Here is a 19,392-nt window from a genome sequence, read left to right on the forward strand (position 1 = left end):
ATAGAACCTCCTAGCACATGTATGACGATTACTTTACTAGTACACTACTGATACAGCAGCACGTATGGCAGTCTCTCTCAGCCACTATTTTCCTGTGTTTCAGAAATTACTCGATCGCTATACTAGCTGTAATTTACTCAGGAAAATAGTGGCTGAGAGAGACTGCCATACGTGCTGCTGTGAGAGACAATAAACAGCAGTAAACCTCAATCCATAGGAGATGATCTGTGACCACTGGGGATTTTTAAAGTGTTACAGTATTTTTGGTTTAAGTAGTTTTATGAATAGACACAAATAAAAGTGAAGTTTTATAAAATTAGTAGCACATGAAAAAAGACGAAAATAGGTCCTAAGGACCATCAGTAGTGTACTATGTCATCACTGCAGCACATTAAACAAACACCAGCGAGGACCACTAGTGCTGGAACAGTGGGGTTTTATCAGTGGAGTAATCAGTCTTTAATAATTTTATGGCATTTCCTTCCCAAATTTTTGATGATCTCAGAAAGCCCCTTTAAGCAAACGTCAATGGCGTCCATTGTTTGCACTGGGCATGCGTGAAGTATAGACCACCTCTTCATTTATTTCTTAACATGACAGATACATGTGTGCATGGGGTATGCATTTTATGGTGAAAGCTTACAAGCTGGGCTCGATCCTTATGTGGCGGGTGCCGGCTGTGTAGCTGACACCCACTGACAATGACCGGGATCAGTGATAACTCTGATACCGGTTCTTTGTCAATTCTCTTTTTATTGTAAAGCAGTAATATGCCGACCACAACAGATTACTGTGTGCCAGCACCCTAACTGTTAAGATGTTGCTATTGACATCTGCATCTGAGGGTTCTTTAACCCCTCAGATGCAGATGTCAATAGCAACATCTTAACAGTTAGGGTGCTGGCACACAGTGCAGTTCTGACATGCATTCAGGATGCAGTTTTCAATTTGGCCTATTTTCACACTAGCGTTTTTTGCGGATCCGTCATGGATCAACGCTTCCGTTCTGATAATACAACCGCCTGCATCCGTTATGAACGGATCTGGTTGTATTATCTTTAAGGCTACTTTCACACTAGCGTTTTTTGCGGATCCGTCATGGATCTGCAAAAACGCTTCCCTTACAATAATACAACCGCATGCATCCGTCATAAACGGATCCGGTTGTATTATATAGCCAAGACGGATCCGTCATTAACTCCATTGAAAGTCAATGGGGGACTAATCAGTTTTCTATTGTGTCAGAGAAAACTGGTCTGTCCCTATTGACTTACACAGACTTACAATGCTGCTTGCAGTGTTATTCTGTCCGTGATGGGGACGCAACCAAACAGAACAGAATGCATTCTGGTGCATTCCATTTTGTTCAGTTCAGTTTTGTCCCCATTGACAATGAATGGGGACAAAACGGAAGCGTTTTCCCTCGCTATTGAGATCCTATGACGGATCTCAATAGCGGAAAGGGAAAGCACAAGTGTGAAAGTAGTCTTAGCCAGTTTAGCAGCCTTGTTAAACCCTGGTGTTTTGCATTTTGGGAATAATTTAATTAATTTCAGCTTGCTACAATAAAAAACGTCATCTTGAATGCATGTCAGAACTGCACTGTGTGCCAGCATCCTTAGGCTGAGGGAGGTAGTTCCCTCTGACCTCTGATTGTCCCTCCACCCCTCCATCCTCCCCCATAGGCAAAGTTGCCGGGTTCAGATCTGGGGTAGACCTACTGACTGCTTTAAAAAATCTTGAGATTCAAGGACTACTTGCAATGTCCTGATCAAATAAGGCAGAGAGGGCTGAAACCTGGACTTCCAGAGTACTCCCAACCTAACTCCCTCTTTGGAAGAATTCCAAGATCAAGTTGATTGGGGCTGAAGAAGGAATACTATTTAACCCTAACCCTGAGAAATCTAAAAACCTGCACAAAAATCTTGCATAAATGGTCACAGTGACCGTTTTTTTTTTACTCTTCAGAAGAGTAGGCACTAGAGCGTCTGAAAAAAACTTTCCTAGCTAATAAACTTCTTTCTAATTCTAAGCAGTTAGATGGAGGTTTCTTATGCAAGAATGGAGCACTGGACCCTGACTTAGAAGGTCCCGAACCTCCAGAAGTACCCAAGGATCTGAAACTGACATTATCCGAAGCCACGTAAACCAAGCTCTCCTTGGCCAAAACGGGGCAATCAGAATGATCCTTGCCTGATCTTCTCTGATCTTTTTAAAAACCCTTGAAATTAATGGAAGGGGAGGAAAGGTGTATGCCAGAGGGAAATTCCATTTCTGGTGGAAAGCATCTATCCCATAAGGGGATCCCACTGAATCTATGGAAAACATTTCTGAGTTTTTCTGTTCTGAGCTGTAGCAAAAAAGTCTATCACTGGAAGACCCCAGAGGTCTGTAATCTTTTTGAAAATGGACTGGTTTAAACTCCATTCCCCGAGAAATGAAGTGGTGGCTGAGAGGATCCGCCTGAACATTTTCCACTCCTATTATATGGACTGCGGAGATTGAAAGGCACTCCTCCTCTGTTATTGACAGGATTTTTTGGGCTTCTTGCATCAGACTTCTGCATCTTGTCCCCCCTTGTCTGTTCAAATAGGAGACTACCGTCCTGTTGTCCGTCATAATCCTTACATTTCTTCCCCTTATCCTTGGAAGCACTGATAACATAGCAAACCTTACTGCTGCCAGCTCTTTCAAGTTGGAGGAACCATCTTTTAGGTCTCCTTGCCAGTGACCCTGAAGGGATAGATCCTGAATGTGAGCCCCCCCATCCCCAAGGACTCACATCTGTCGTCAAACATACAAGGTCCTCGAACTTCCAGGGGAACCTCTGCACCGAGTTTTTTTTTTCTAATAACCAGGATAAATTCTCTAGGGTCTAATCTGAAATCATTACTTTGACTCCAGGGAGCTTTTTTCCCCATCCTATAAATATTACATTTCCCATTGGAGGATTCTGCAGTGTAGTTGTCCCCAGATCACAGCCAGGATGCACGCCGTAAGGGATCCAAGAATTGACACTCCCTTTCTTACAGATATTACTGGGTTCCTGCAAAGATCTAAGGTCTTCTCCTGAATCCTCACAATTTTTTCCTCGGGTAAATAACACTTCTGGTTGGTCGAGTCTACAATCAGACCCAAGAACATCTGCACTTGGGAGGGAAGAAGCTTTGATTCCTCTAGGTTCAAGACCCAACCCAATTCCTCCAGAATCTGGGACACTACTTAAAATGATAAATGATTCCCTGAGTTGGCCCCTATCAGAAAGTTGTCTAGATAAGAGATGAAAAGAATATCTTTTTCTCTTATGTGAGCCCCCATTTCAGCTAAAATCTTTGTGATGACTCTTGGGGCCATAGAGAGGCCAAACGGGAGGGCCTAAAACTGCAGATGTAACAGATATCCTCTTATGTCCACAGATTGGTAATGTGTTGCATCCGACTGCTGTGATTATGGCCGCAATACAAACGGGTGCTTCACTTGAAAAAGCAATTGCTTCAGTTGTTATTTTCCCTAGGGTATTTTAGGTTATAATACCCACTACTTGTGGGCTTACCTTTGGTTGCACCGTTGAGTGAGTCGGGACTTGAATTCGAGCTCTTGCTCCGATACAGCAGCCGGCGTCCCGGCTATGGAGCCGCTCGCGTCCCACGTGTCTTCCACAGATGGTTTGGATTGAATGTGAAGATCACTGACTTCTCTCCGTCGGCGCTGATAGATGACGTATTCGTTGTAGTTTAACACTGAATCCAAAGGGTTCTTTCTTTTCTTTATAGTTTCTTTATAGTGCACTTTATGAAACGATGGGGTATTTGTCCAAGGTTATGACGCCAGACGCGTTTCGGGGAGACGCTTTCCCCTTCCTCAGTGGGAATGTCACCTCGTTGATCCTCCTCAACACTTCAAAGGGTCCAAGGAATCTAGGAGCAAACTTAAAACTGGGGACTCTTAACCGGATGTTCTTGGAGGAAAGCCATACCTTCTTCCCAGACGAAAACTGAGGTGGTTTCCTTCTTTTCTTGTCCGCATTTGTCTTCATACGGGACACTGCTTTGTCGATGCAGACCTTGGTGTCACTCCAAATCTTCAAAAAATCTCTGAAGAAAGAATCTGCAGCTGGTACCCCGGGGGATGCAGGTACAGGATGAGGAGTACGAGGATGTTGACCATAGATGACAAAGAATGGGGAGGATCCAGTAGAGTCACTGGTGTGGCTATTATAGGAGAAGTCTGCCCCAAGGTAGCAGACATACCCAGTCGTCGTGTTGCGCAGAGACGAAATGTTGAAGATAGTTCTCCAAAATTTGATTGACCCGCTCTACTTGCCCGTTGGTTTGGGGGTGGTAACCGGAAGAGAAGTCTAGGTAAATTTCTAATCGACGAGAAAGGGTTTGCCAGAGTTTGGAAGTAAACTGGTCTCCCCGATCGGAAACAATATGCCCAGGTAAATCATGTAGACGAAATATATGTTTTACGAACAGCTTAGCAAGTTCCGCAGCCGAGGGCAATCCAGTGCATCTTGGAGAAGCGTTCCACAACCACCCAAATCACGATACATTCAGCCGAAGAAGGCAGATCAGTAATAAAGTCCAATGTCAATGTGCTGCCAAGGAACATCAGGAACAGGTAGGGGTAGCAACAGGCCTGGTGGTTTGCTCCTGGAGATTTTATTTTGAGCACAGACGGTGCAAGCGGAAACATAGTCACACACGTCTTTGGACAATGTGGGCCACCAGTAGTGGCGAGGCACTAGTTCTCTGACCAGCCAGTTTAGAGTTGTGCCCCCACGACAGGATACGTTTCATTTTGGCAGATGGTACAAAAATGTTCTCCCGGGAGGAATGTCTCTTACCAGAACAGGAGCCACCGTGATTAAGCGAGCAGGATCTATCATGTATTGAGGCTCCTGCTGATGGTCAGAAAAGTCAAAAGATCGGGACAGAGCATCCACCTGAATGCTCTTCTCAGCCGGACGGAAGTGTAACTCAAAATCAAAACGAGAGAAGAAGAATGCCCACCTGGCTTGGCGAGGGTTCAGACACTGAGCTGTCTGTAGGTACGTAAGATTCTTATGGTCAATGAAAATTATTACCGGATCCTGGGCTCCCACCAATAGATAAATAAATAAACGCCACTCCGCCAAGGCGAGTTTTATGGCCAGAAGCTCCCTGTCTCCTATACAGTAGTTATTTTCAGCGGGAGAGAAGAGCTTGGAGAAGAATCCACAAGTGAACATCTTGCCCTTGGAATTCTTTTGTAGTAAAACCGCACCGGATCCTATGGAGGAGGCGTCCACTTCTAAAAAGAATTGGCGGGAGACATCGGGCTGTCACAGAATAGGTGCATGTACAAAGGAGCTCTTTAATTGGAAGAAAGTGGCCTCTGCCTCAGGAGGCCAGTCTTTGGCATTCACCCCTTTCTTAGTAAGAGCGGAGATCGGAGACGTTAGGGATGAAAAGTTCAGAATAAACTGCCGATAGAAGTTGGCGAATCCCAGGAAGCGATGTATAGCACGAAGACCCTGTGGGCGAGGCCAGTTCTTTACCGCATTCAGTTTTTCAGGATCCATCTGTAATCCAGCATCTGAGATGATGTATCTGAGAAACGGTACTGTAGTTTTTTCGAAGGTACATTTCTCGAGTTTGGCATAGAGCCTATTTTCCCTCAGGTGCTATAAGACTAGCCGTACATGCCTCCGGTGAGTGATCAAATCTGGAGAGAAAACCAGTAGATCTTCCAAAAACACAATCACGCAGGTATAGAGCAGATCCCGGTGTCATGGTCTTACCTTCTTGCTGTTCTCCTTCGTTTGACATGTGCTGGCGGCCATCTTGGTTTCTGGGTTTCTTGTAGCCTCCCATCCTGCGGCTCCTCCTTCCCACTGGGAGGAGCTGGATGCCTAGCTCATATATATAGGAGGTCTGTGGCTTCAGTTCCTTGCTTGGTCCTCCTGTGTTCACATGCTTCTAGTCTGCTGCTGCTTCTGGTTCCTGATCCTGGTTTCGTCCGACTACCCTTCTGGTTCCTGATCCTGGTTTCGTCCGACTACCCTGCTGGTTCCTGATCCTGGTTTCGTCCGACTACCCTGCTGGTTCCTGATCCTGGCTTCATCTGACTACCCTGCTGGTTCCTGATCCTGGCTTCGTCTGACTACCCTTCTGGTTCCTGACCTCTGGCTTCGCTAAGACTCTGCTTCGGTTTCGCCATCCGTTTGGACTTTTGCTTTACAGCTTTATTTTCAATAAAGCCTTCTTATTTTCACTTATCTCTTGTTGTACGTCTGGTTCATGGTTCCGTGACATTAGGACCAAGCCATGAATTCTGACGGTACAGGGCCATCCTCGCTACCCACGCTGGTTGCCAGACTTGATCAGCAGGATCACCTGTTGGGTCGGTTCGCTGTGGCGTTGCAAACCCTGCTTGAACGCACGGCTCATTTCGCTCCCGTTGCCGATGGGTCGGTTGTCGCTCCTGGGCCCGCTCCTACTGCCGCTCCGGTTGTTGCGCCAGAGTCTACCCCGATACCTGTTGTTGCACCTGCGGTGTTTCGGGGTATGACCGGTTCTGCCCCTCTTCCACAGCGCTTTGGGGGAGAGCCAACTCAGTGCCGAGGTTTCCTTAACCAGGTGGGCATTTATTTCGAGTTGCTGCCACATGCCTTTCCTACTGAGAGATCAAAGGTGGGCTTCTTGATCTCGCTGCTCTCGGACAAGGCCTTGGCCTGGGCCAGCCCCTTATGGGAGAACAACAATCCGGTGGTTGCCGAGTTTTCCGGTTTTGTTGCTTCTCTTCGGAAGGTATTCGATGTGCCGGCTCGTGCTGCCTCTGCTGCGAAGCTCCTTATGTCCATCAGACAGGGTTCACGATCCGTAGCTGAATACGCCATTAAGTTTCGTACCCTGGCAGCAGAGGTGGGCTGGAATAATGAGGCTCTGGTCGCTGATTTCTCTCATGGTCTCTCGGATGCCTTGAAGGATGAGGTTGCAGCTAAGGACCTACCAGTGGAGCTCGAGTCTCTTATTTCTTTCCTGATTTTGATTGACACCAGACTCAGGGAGAGACCTTCCTTTAAGGAGAGCCTGCGGAGGTTTTCTAACAGATTGGCGCCTACGTTTGCTGTCCCACCCGTGCCTCCCTCTCCTCCCACGCCTCCTGGGGATGACTTGTCTGGGGGTGAACCCATGCAGCTGGGGTTTGCTCGCCTGTCCGAGGGGGAGAGGGTACTCCGGAGGCGCGAGGGCCGATGCATGTACTGTGGTCTCGGTGGGCATTTTCGGTTGGCATGTCCGAACCGTCCGGGAAACGCTCGCACCTGAGATCCTGTCGGGGGCAGATCTTGGGTGGAGTCTCCTCGTCCCCGGTTTCCCGTGTTGACAAACCACTGATCACTGTTGTCCTCTCCTGGGTCGGGGGCTCGGTGACGACCCAGGCGTTGGTGGACTCTGGTGCTGGTGGTTTGTTCATTGATAAGGTGTTCGCTGCCGCCAATTCCATTCCTCTGCAGGCTCGAGGTTCCCCACTGGCTCTTGAGGCGATAGACGGCAGACCCCTTCTGCCGCCACACGTGACTCATGAGACCCTTTCAGTGGGGATAGCCATTGGGGCCGTTCACAGAGAGTCGGTCTGCCTCCAGGTTATTTCGTCTCCACACTACTCGGTGGTCTTGGGGTACCCCTGGCTCCGGAAGCATAATCCGACTTTCGATTGGAGATCGGCCGAGATCCTCTCGTGGTCACCGCAGTGTGGGGCTAGTTGCATCCATGGGTGTGTCAAGTTGCTGTGTACTTCCTCGGACTCTCTGTTGCCTCCTGAATACGAGGAGTACCGGGATGTATTCGATAAGGTGCGCGCGGTTGCCCTACCTCCGCACCGCCCATACGATTGTGCCATAGAGTTACAATCTGGTGCCGTTCCTCCTCGTGGCAAGGTCTATCCACTGTCGGTAGCGGAGAATGAGGCCATGGAGGAGTACGTGAGGGAGGCGCTTTCACGCGGACACATTCGCAAATCCTCGTCCCCGGCAGGGGCTGGATTTTTCTTTGTGAAAAAGAAGGGCGGTGAGTTGAGGCCTTGCATCGATTACAGGGGTCTCAATCGCATCACGATCAAGAAGGCTTACCCGATACCCTTGATTTCCGAGCTGTTCGATCGCCTTAAAGGGGCCACGGTCTTTACCAAACTCGACCTGAGGGCGGCATATAACCTGGTAAGGATCAAGGCGGGCGATGAGTGGAAGACCGCGTTTAACACCAGGACCGGTCATTATGAATCCTTGGTTATGCCCTTTGGGTTGTGCAATGCGCCCGAAGTCTTTCAGGAATTCATCAACAATGTTTTCGGTGACCTGTTGCAGCAGTGTGTGGTGGTCTATTTGGATGACATCTTGGTATATTCTGAATCCATGGAGGCCCACATTCTGGATGTCAGACGAGTGTTGCAACGGTTACGAGAGAACAAGCTGTTCGGTAAGCTTGAGAAATGCGAATTTCACCGATCCCAGGTAACCTTCTTAGGTTACATCATTTCCGCTGAGGGGTTCTCCATGGATCCTGAGAAGGTTTCGGCTGTCTTACAGTGGCCCCAGCCGAGTGGTCTTCGTTCCCTGCAGCGCTTTTTGGGCTTCGCCAATTATTATCGGAAGTTCATCAGGGACTTTTCCATGCTAGCCAAGCCTCTCACGGATCTGACCAGGAAGGGCAGTAATTCCCAGGTCTGGCCGCTCGAGGCCATCCGAGCTTTTGAGGCTCTAAAGTCCGCCTTTGTGTCGGCTCCGATTCTGTCGCATCCCAACCCTGGGTTGCCCTTTGTCCTCGAGGTGGACGCGTCTGAGACGGGAGTAGGCGCCCTTCTGTCTCAGCGTAGAACACCAGAGGGTCCTCTGCTTCCTTGTGGGTTTTACTCCCGGAAACTGTCTTCCGCGGAGTGCAACTATCAGATTGGTGACAGGGAGTTATTGGCCATCGTGCAGGCCCTTAAACAATGGAGGCACTTGCTCGAGGGTTCGGTGGTTCCGGTCCTCATCCTGACGGACCACAAGAATCTGACCTACCTTTCTGAGGCCAAGAGATTGACACCACGTCAGGCCAGATGGGCCCTGTTCTTGTCACGTTTTAATTACGTAGTCTCCTACCTACCCGGTTCCAAGAACATCAGGGCGGATGCCTTATCACGGCAGTACTCCGAGCTGTCCAGGGAGGAGTCGATTCCAACTTCGGTCATACCTCCGAATCAGATCTTGGCCGCCATTCGCACCAGCCTTACCTCTCCCCTGGGTGAGCAGATTTTGGCGGCTCAATCTGGTGCTCCCTCTGGGAGACCCAACGGCAGATGTTTTGTGCCTGAGGAGTTGCGCACTCGGTTGTTGCGAACCTACCATAACTCCAAGACCGCGGGGCATCCTGGAAAGAATCAGCTGTCCTGGGCTGTTTCACGTCTGTTCTGGTGGCCTTCCCTACGTTCCGACATCGCCGCATATGTAGCGGCATGCTCCGTTTGTGCCCAGAGTAAGTCCCCTTGGCACCTTCCGTTGGGCCTTCTGCAACCCATAGCCACCGGGGAGCGCCCATGGTCACACCTGGGGATGGATTTCATTGTGGACCTCCCTGCATCCCGAGGCCATACGGTCATTCTCATGATTGTGGATCGGTTTTCCAAAATGTGCCACTGTGTTCCTCTCAAGAAGTTACCCTCTGCACAAGAGTTGGCCACGATTTTTGCCAGGGAGGTCTTCCGGTTGCACGGTTTGCCCAAGGAGATTGTGTCGGATCGGGGGAGTCAGTTTGTGTCCAGGTTCTGGCGCGCCTTTTGCTCCCAGTTGGGGATTCATCTCTCCTTCTCCTCGGCCTACCACCCTCAGTCCAATGGGGCCGCAGAACGATCCAATCAGGCCTTGGAGCAATTCCTTCGTTGCTATGTCTCCGATCACCAAGACAATTGGGTTGACATCCTGCCTTGGGCTGAGTTTGCCAGGAACACGGCGGTGAACTCTTCCTCTGGGACGTCTCCCTTCATGGCCAATTATGGGTTCCAACCTGCCGTGTTACCGGAGGTATTCTCTCCCCAGGATATTCCCGGCTGTGGAGGATCACCTTTCCGTCCTACGTGCTTCTTGGGTACTGATCCAGAAGTTCCTTGAGGTCTCTGCGCAGCGCCAGAGACTCCAGGCTGATCGCAGACGAGCGCCTGCTCCTTCCTACCAGGTCGGAGACCGTGTATGGTTGTCCACCCGCAACCTCAACCTTCGAGTGCCCACTCCCAAGCTGGCGCCTCGCTTTGTTGGTCCCTTCCGAGTGCTTCGCAGGGTAAACCCGGTAGCCTATGCCCTTGCGCTTCCTCCTGGCATGCGGATCTCCAACGTGTTTCATGTCTCCCTGTTGAAGCCACTGGTGTGTAATCGTTTCACTTCCTCGGTTCCTCGGCCTCGTCCGGTCCAAGTGGGTAATCGTGAGGAGTATGAGGTGAGCAATATCCTGGACTCACGCCTGGTCCGCGGTCGGGTGCAGTTTTTGGTCCATTGGCGTGGTTATGGTCCAGAGGAGCGTTCCTGGGTTCCCTCCGCAGATGTCCATGCTCCTGCCTTGCTCCGAGCCTTCCACGCACGCTTCCCTCAGAAACCGTTCTTTACTCCGCGGAGGAGGGGCCCTTGAGGGGGAGGTACTGTCATGGTCTTACCTTCTTGCTGTTCTCCTTCGTTTGACATGTGCTGGCGGCCATCTTGGTTTCTGGGTTTCTTGTAGCCTCCCATCCTGCGGCTCCTCCTTCCCACTGGGAGGAGCTGGATGCCTAGCTCATATATATAGGAGGTCTGTGGCTTCAGTTCCTTGCTTGGTCCTCCTGTGTTCACATGCTTCTAGTCTGCTGCTGCTTCTGGTTCCTGATCCTGGTTTCGTCTGACTACCCTTCTGGTTCCTGATCCTGGTTTCGTCCGACTACCCTGCTGGTTCCTGATCCTGGTTTCGTCCGACTACCCTGCTGGTTCCTGATCCTGGCTTCGTCTGACTACCCTGCTGGTTCCTGATCCTGGCTTCGTCTGACTACCCTTCTTGTTCCTGACCTCTGGCTTCGCTAAGACTCTGCTTCGGTTTCGCCATCCGTTTGGACTTTTGCTTTACAGCTTTATTTTCAATAAAGCCTTCTTATTTTCACTTATCTCTTGTTGTACGTCTGGTTCATGGTTCCGTGACACCCGGAAGACATCATTAACTAGCTCTTCGAATACTGCAGGAGCATTGCATAGACCGAAGGGCATGACAAGATACTTGTAATGTCCATCACGAGTGTTGAAAGCGGTCTTCCACTCATCACCTTTTCGAATGCGGATAAGATTATATGCACCGTGCAGGTCAAACTTGGAGAAGACTTTAGCTCCCAGGATCCTGTCAAATAGCTCGGAGATCAGCGGAAGAGGATATCGATTTTTAATTGTAATCTTATTCAGACCTCGATAATCGATACAAGGCCGTAAGGAACCATCTTTCTTCTGCACGAAGAAGAACCTGGCCCTGGCTGGTGAAGTGGACTTCCGGATAAACCCTCTCTCAAGATTCTCCTTGATGTAGTCTGACATCGCCTGTGTCTAGAAGAGAGAGGGGGTAGACTCGACCACGAGGAGGAATAGCACCAGAGACAGTGGGAGAGAGTCACTGGAACAGAAAGTTTCAGAGAGGACTTCTTCTTGTCCAACTGATCCTAGACAATGGCGGTTCCTGGCTTATGGTAACAGTTATGCACAAAGTGGGTCTTGCCTCCACAATACAGACATAAGTTCTCCGCCTTGCGATGTAGACGTTCCTGGTCAGTCAGCTGAAGGCGCTCAATCTGCATGGGCTCTTCAGGAAGAACAACTGCTGGCGGAAGGACCGGCCTCTGAAACGAAGGAGCCAGACAAGGTGGTCTTCTGGTGCATGTGACTTGCTTAGAGCGTTCCCTGAAACGCACATAAATCTGTGTAGCCAATGTAATCAGGTCGTACAGAGACGACAGGCGGTCGCACCCAGCCAATTCGTTCTTAATTCGGTCAGAAAGACGCTCCCAGAACACCACCAGTTGAGCCCTCATCATTCCACGCCAGTTCGGCTGCCAGGGTACGGAACTGGATGGCATACTGACCCACAGACGCGGAACCTTGATGTAGATGCAGCAGAGCTGAGGCAGCAGAGGACATGCAAACCAGCTCCTCAAAGACCATCCGGAAGGTAGTCAGGAAGGACTGCAGATTAGTCGTCTTTGGACCTTCACATTCCCAAATAGAATTTTCCCAGCCATGGGCCTCATCAGACAGCAGGGATATGATGAAGGCAACCTTGGACCTCTCCGTAGGGAACCTCTGCCCATGTAACTCTAAGTGGATCAGGCACTGATTAAGGAATCCCCGACACGTCTTTGGATTACCACCATAGCGGGTTGGCAGCGGGAGTTGCACTCCGGAGGCACTCTGTTCTAGACTCACCGGTGGCATCGTAGCAGGTGGAGGAGCGACTGGCAACTCTGCCGTGCCTGGAGGAGAGATGGTATCCAAGCAAGCAGCGACATTTTGCATTAACTGCATTAATACTTCTTCGGTTCACTCTGGCACTTTAATTCCTGTAAGAGATCATGAACGACAGTCTTGGGATGACCAGCAGGGTCCATCACCTCAGAGTACTGGCACGGACCAGCGGATGTGAACCCACTGTGCCACTGACTAGCAATACTCTAGAGGGGAGTAACTAAGCAACTACCCGGATTTTACTAGAGCCTAAGATGGCGAGGATAGCCTTGACCGTTGGTAATTGCCAGGGGCTACTCCAGAGCATAAACCAGTCAGTGGCAGCTGGTCCAGGCTGTGAAGACCTGTGAAGGTACCGACAGTACAGAGTGGTAAGACAGGCAGGGTCGTTACCAGGAGCAACAAGACAGGAACCGAAGGAAGAAACAAATTCAGAACAAGCAATGGGTCAGGGCAGGCGGCACAGGACAAGGTCAGACAATCTGGGTCAGCAACGGGAGAGGCGATGCAGGCAGGCAGGGTTCAGATGATAAACACAGTCCAGGAACGAAGTATGAAGTCAGGAACACGAGTGGTAAGCAAGCTCTTTAGCACAAGATTAGGACCTTGACTCTGAGGCGTCTGGGTAAAGGGCTGAGCCACTTAAATACCTGCAGGAGAGCCAGGGTAGGTTAACAAGATCACATGACATGACTCAGCCCCGCCCAGGGAGTGATGCGTACTGCCACATCAGCAACCGAGTACAAGCAGTGTCCAGGTTAAATGGAAGTTGTGGTGCGGAATCCACATAAGTAATACTAACCGCACAGGCAGAGTCCAGAGCTGCAACAGAGTCTGGAAGTAGAGATCACAGATGAGCACGGCGCCCGGGACCACGGTGATGATTGGGGGAACAGCGCCGCACAGAGGTCGCTGTTACAGTAGGAAAGCATAATGGGGAAACCCCACCTTATTAAGTAACTGTTCCCTAAGATTGTAAGGGGTTTTTTACCACTAACCAGACCGTTCATGATTTTCCATGTGTGTACTGAAAATCAACATTGTGCATAATATAACTAGAATTTCTGAATTTTAGCCAAGGTGAATACAAGGTTATTATTTTAAGTGGCTGTTTTTCTACAAAGTGGTGCTGGTGCAGGCGTCCATTTACAACAATGACAAATACTATAGTCTTCTTAGTTTCCTCTATTTAGAAATCGAATGTCCACTTTCTAAAGAAGGATTTCCTGTAGAGATTATCAAGTCTATTCATCACATTCTCCTGTCTGTAACATTTAGGTTAAAACAGCTATTTATCTAGGTCTTTTGGTCGTAGAGTTACTGCAAAACAACAGCAGCTAATTTATTACAAATGTTATACTACAGAAGCTGAATGTATAATATACAAGAACACGCGTCCGAAACACGATGGGGCAGATTTACTAACCCTATAGATGGTGTAAACTTAGACAGGATGTCTAGACCTGCTCTGGATTTATCACTCTGACTCAGGCTGGATGATAAATGTGGTTCAGGGAAAGACACTTTCTCTATCTTATATACACTCACCTAAAGAATTATTAGGAACACCTGTTCTATTTCTCATTAATGCAATTATCTAGTCAACCAATCACATGGCAGTTGCTTTAATGCATTTAGGGGTGTGGTCCTGGTCAAGACAATCTCCTGAACTCCAAACTGAATGTCAGAATGGGAAAGAAAGGTGATTTAAGCAATTTTGAGCGTGGCATGGTTGTTGGTGCCAGACGGGCCGGTCTGAGTATTTCACAATCTGCTCAGTTACTGGGATTTTCACGCACAACCATTTCTAGGGTTTACAAAGAATGGTGTGAAAAGGGAAAAACATCCAGTATGCGCCAGTCCTGTGGGCGAAAATGCCTTGTGGATGCTAGAGGTCAGAGGAGAATGGGCCGACTGATTTAAGATGATAGAAGAGCAACGTTGACTGAAATAACCACTCGTTACAACCAAGGTATGCAGCAAAGCATTTGTGAAGCCACAACACGCACAACCTTGAGGCGGATGGGCTACAACAGCAGAAGACCCCACCGGGTACCACTCATCTTCACTACAAATAAGAAAAAGAGGCTACAATTTGCACGAGCTCACCAAAATTGGACTGTTGAAGACTGGAAAAATGTTGCCTGGACTTATGAGTCTCGATTTCTGTTGAGACATTCAAATGGTAGAGTCCGAATTTGGCGTAAACAGAATGAGAACATGTATCCATCATCTGATGGCTACTTCCAGCAGGATAATGCACCATGTCACAAAGCTTGAATCATTTCAAATTGGTTTCTTGAACATGACAATGAGTTCACTGTTCTAAAATGGCCCCCACAGTCACCAGATCTCAACCCAATAGAGCATCTTTGGGATGTGGTGGAACGGGAGCTTCGTGCCCTGGATGTGCATCCCTCAAATCTCCATCAACTGCAAGATGCTATCCTATCAATATGGGCCAACATTTCTAAAGAATGCTATTAGCACCTTGTTGAATCAATGCCACGTAGAATTAAGGCAGTTCTGAAGGCAAAAGGGGGTCCAACACCGTATTAGTATGGTGTTCCTAATAATTCTTTAGGTGAGTGTATATACCAATTGGTTGGCTGATGGTCCTTTTATATGGACCCACAATCTGGCCAATTATCGGGGATTTGTAGTAATGTTTGTTCTTAGGCCTCCTACACACGAACGTGTGCACCCCGTGGCCGTGCTGTGGCCCGCAATGCACGAACACCCACCATGGGGCAGCCGCAGTGGATCGTGGACCCATTCACTTTAATAGGACATGTTCTATCTTTTTTCGGAACGGAAGTACGGGACATTCCGTGCTTCCGTTCCACACTATTCCGCATCTCCGGATTTGCGGACCCATTGAAGGGAATGGGTCCGCATCCGTGATGCGGAATGCACACGGAACGGTGCCCGTACATTGCGGAACCACAAATGCGGTCCGCAATATGGCCACAATATGATCCTAGGCTGCTGCACATAGGTTCTTATGGAGAGCCTGTCTGTGGCAGGGCTCTATAGGAGCACAGTAAAATTCTTATAGACTCCAAATCTAATGCATTGGAATCTATGAGAGAAGCAATCTAATGATTATTTGTTCAAGTTTTTGTTGGGAACTATTAAAAAGTGTAAAAAAAAAATCTAAAGAAAAAGTTTTAAAAAATATATAAAAATTGAAATCAACCCCCTTTCCCCAAAATTAAAATAAAAATACCAAAAAAAATAAAAATCACGGGTATTGCCGCATGCAAAAATGCCCATACTATTAAAATACCCCGTATAAAAATATTTATCTCATACAGCAAATTGTAAAACAGAAAGAAAAATCTAAATAGCCAATTCGCTGTTTTTGGTGACTTCACCTCCCACAAAAATTTAATAAAAAGTGATCAAGGATTCATACACACCCCAAAAATCAATGAAAAGTACAAAAAATGAGCCCTCACACAGCTCCATAGAGAATATAAAGATGCAAAGGAAAAATTATTTTTTTCCAAAGTTTATTTTTTTTTTTCAGTATTAAAATGCAAGAAAAACTAAACATATGTGGTATTATTGTAATCTTACTGACCCGGAGAATTAATGTAACAGTTCCGTATTACCACATAGGAAACTGGAAAAACAAAACTGTGGCAGAATTGTGTTTTTTTTTATAATTCCACCCCATTTTTCCCTATACCTCTCACAGAATTTACCAAGGCATAATTGGAGGCCCAGTGTGATGATTTAGGCCACTTTCACACTCGCGTTTGGTGCGGATCGGTCATGGATCTGCACAAACGCTTCCGTTCAGATAATACAACCGCATGCGTCCGTTCAAAACGGATCTGTTTGTATTATCTGTAGCATAGCCAAAACGGATACGTCTTGAACACCATTGAAAGTCAATGGGAGACGGATCCGTTTTCTATTGTGCCAGATTGTGTCAGAGAAACCGGATCCGTCCCCATTGACTTACATTGTGTGCCAGGATGGATCCGTTTGCCTCCACATCATCAGGCGGACACCAAAACGCTGCAAGCAGCGTTTTGGTGTCCGCGTCCAGATTGGAATGGAGGCAAACTGATGCATTCTGAGCGGATCCTTTTCCATTCAGAATGCATTAGGGCAAATCTGATCCGTTTTGGACCGTTTGTGAGAGCCCTGAATGGATCTCACAAACAGAAAGCCAAAACGCCGGTGTAAAAGTAGCCTTACACTGTTGGTGCTGACAACTGTAGAGGAGGCTCTGCTGTGAAATAATAAATGGATCCCCCAATATGTGATAACATTTTGGAAACTACACCCCTCAAGGTATATATCAAGAGGTGGAATGAGCATTTTGTCACCAATGGTATTTTGCAGAAACCAATGTGCAAGATGAAAATTGCATGTTTTCCACAGACATGGCATTTCACTGCCCAATATGACATGCCCAGCTTGTGCCCTTTAGCCGGTACCACACCTCTCAAATTTTTAGGCAGGTTCGACCAAGTAGTGAAATGCCATAAATGTGGACATAAACTGCTGTTTGGGTACTCTGCAGGGTTCAGAAGGGTTCAGAAAGACCACCTGTTAGCTTTTGCTGTGCTTTTGAACAGCCTCTGGGGTACCAGTACAGCTGTTTTCTGACAACCATACTTTTTTTTATTTTTCTCTTGATGGAGCTGTGTGAGGGCTTATTTTTGGTGGGATGATACCAATTTTATATATATATATTTTTTAAGATGTACTACTTACATACAATAAAAGGACTTTTGAGTGTTGCCATTTTCTAAAAGCCATATTCTTTTCTTTTTCTTGCTCTGGTCTTGTGTAAGGTACCATTTTGGGGTACATATGACTTTTTGCTTACTTGATGTTATTATTTTCGGAGGTGAGGTGACGAACAAATGGCTATTCTGGCAATGTTTTTATTTCCTTATTTTTCTACAGCGTTCACCTAACAGGATAGGTCATTGGATTTTGTATAGATCAGATGGTCACGAACGTGATGATACCAAATATTGGGGTAATTTATAAAACTGGTGTAAAGTAGAACTGGCTTAGTAGCCCATAGCAACCAATCAGATTCCACCTTTCATTTTTGACAGCTCCTTTGGAAAATGAAAGGTGGAATCTGATTGGTTGCTAAAACACTTCCTTTTATATTTTACATATTGTATTGTAACTGTCAGTTTTACAGTGACACTTTGCCCATCGGAGCCTATGACCTGATAGGTTTCCATAGCTGGCAGACACAGAAGCCTATGTAAGGCTTCCAGCTGCCACAGCAACAGCAACCATTGGAACTCCATGATCGAATCGCGGGTAAGAGAGGGAGCACCCCCCATAAACTCATTAGATGCAGCAGTCAGCACTGACCTCCGCATCTAAGTGGTCAAACAGTTGAAATCGGAGTTATCTCTGATGCTGACCATTACAGCAGGAGCCTGTCAGTCACAGCCAGGCCTCTGCAGTGATCAAGCGGACCCAGCTTCTGTGTCTGCCTGATCACTGCATCATACATGTACAGCATTTTATTGGAACCACTGGCCTGCAGAACCGTTCATGTACTGTAGCCTGGCACCCACACTGTTATAAGAATCGTGGCCACTGGCACTTTGCCCCGATGTTATTATCATGCCAGTGGCATGATAACTACATCATAGCAGGACCTCTGTCGGCCTGACATCGCAGCAGGGCCACCACCAGTCGCCATATGTATTGCAGTGAGGCCGCCAGCCAGAGCACCTTAAGCTGTGCTGGTCATGAGGCCAAAGCTTGAAGCATGAGCTGCCAGGAGGAAAGTTCCCTGACATCACCTACAGTCAGACTACAGAGAGAAAGTGCAGCTTACAGAGGAAGCAAAGTTAGGGTACTTTCACACTAGCGTTTTTGTTTTACGGTATTGAGTTCCGTCCTAGGAGCTCAATACCGGAACAAAACTGATCAGTTTTATCCTAATGCATTCTGAATAGAGAGCATTCCGTTCAGTATGCATCAGGATACATCAGTTCAGTCCTTTTTACGTTTTTTTGGACGGAGAAAATACTGCAGCATGCTGCAGTTTTATCTCCGGCTAAAAATACTGAACATATGCCGGAATGCCGAATCTGGCATTAATTTACATTGAAGTGTATTAGTGCCGGATCCGGCATTAAGTGTTCCGGCAAAACGGATCCGGCTTTTTGGTCTGCGCATGCGCAGATCTTTAAAAATGCAAAAAAAAAATAATACCGGATCCGTTTTTCCAGATGACACTGGAGATACGGATCCGGTATTGCAATGCATTTGTCAGAAGGATCCCCATCAGTTTGCGTCCAGGTTGCCGTATCCGGCAGGCAGTTTCACAATTGCGGCAGAGGATTCCGGCAGGCAGTTGCCTGCCGGAATCCTCTGCCGCAATTGTGAAAGTACCCTTACCTATTCAGCTTATCAGTACAGCAGAGAGAGAGAAAGCAAGCAGAGTTATTGAAGAAGCATGCCAGTTTAATGCTAAAGCCTGCTGGAACCAAGACAGAGTTTGAAGATTGTTTTGAGAACGTTTATGCAAAGTAAAGCTGCTGTTCAAGCCGTATTAGCTCCTCCATCGGACGGCGTAAGCTCGGTCAGAGTCCCCATCAGCATACATCACTCTGATGTGGACACTTGCAACTGACCATAACCTCATGGGAGCTAAGTATCAATTTTTTCTTTGATCTTTATCTATGATCTACCCCCTTTTCTCTTTGATCCTTATCTATGATCTATACTACTACACATCTTGATCATTACCCCCTGATGAGCCGTTGTTGCGGTAGAAACGCGTCTGGATGTGTATATTTTTATATATGTATTTAGTATCCTGTATAGGTATATTTAGAGACTAGTAACAAATAGTCCAGCCTACAATATGGGATATAGGGTCGCTTTAGGGATATAATAGGTCTAGG

Source organism: Bufo bufo, chromosome 2, assembly GCF_905171765.1.
Source record: "Bufo bufo chromosome 2, aBufBuf1.1, whole genome shotgun sequence".
Taxonomy (NCBI): Eukaryota; Metazoa; Chordata; class Amphibia; order Anura; family Bufonidae; genus Bufo; species Bufo bufo.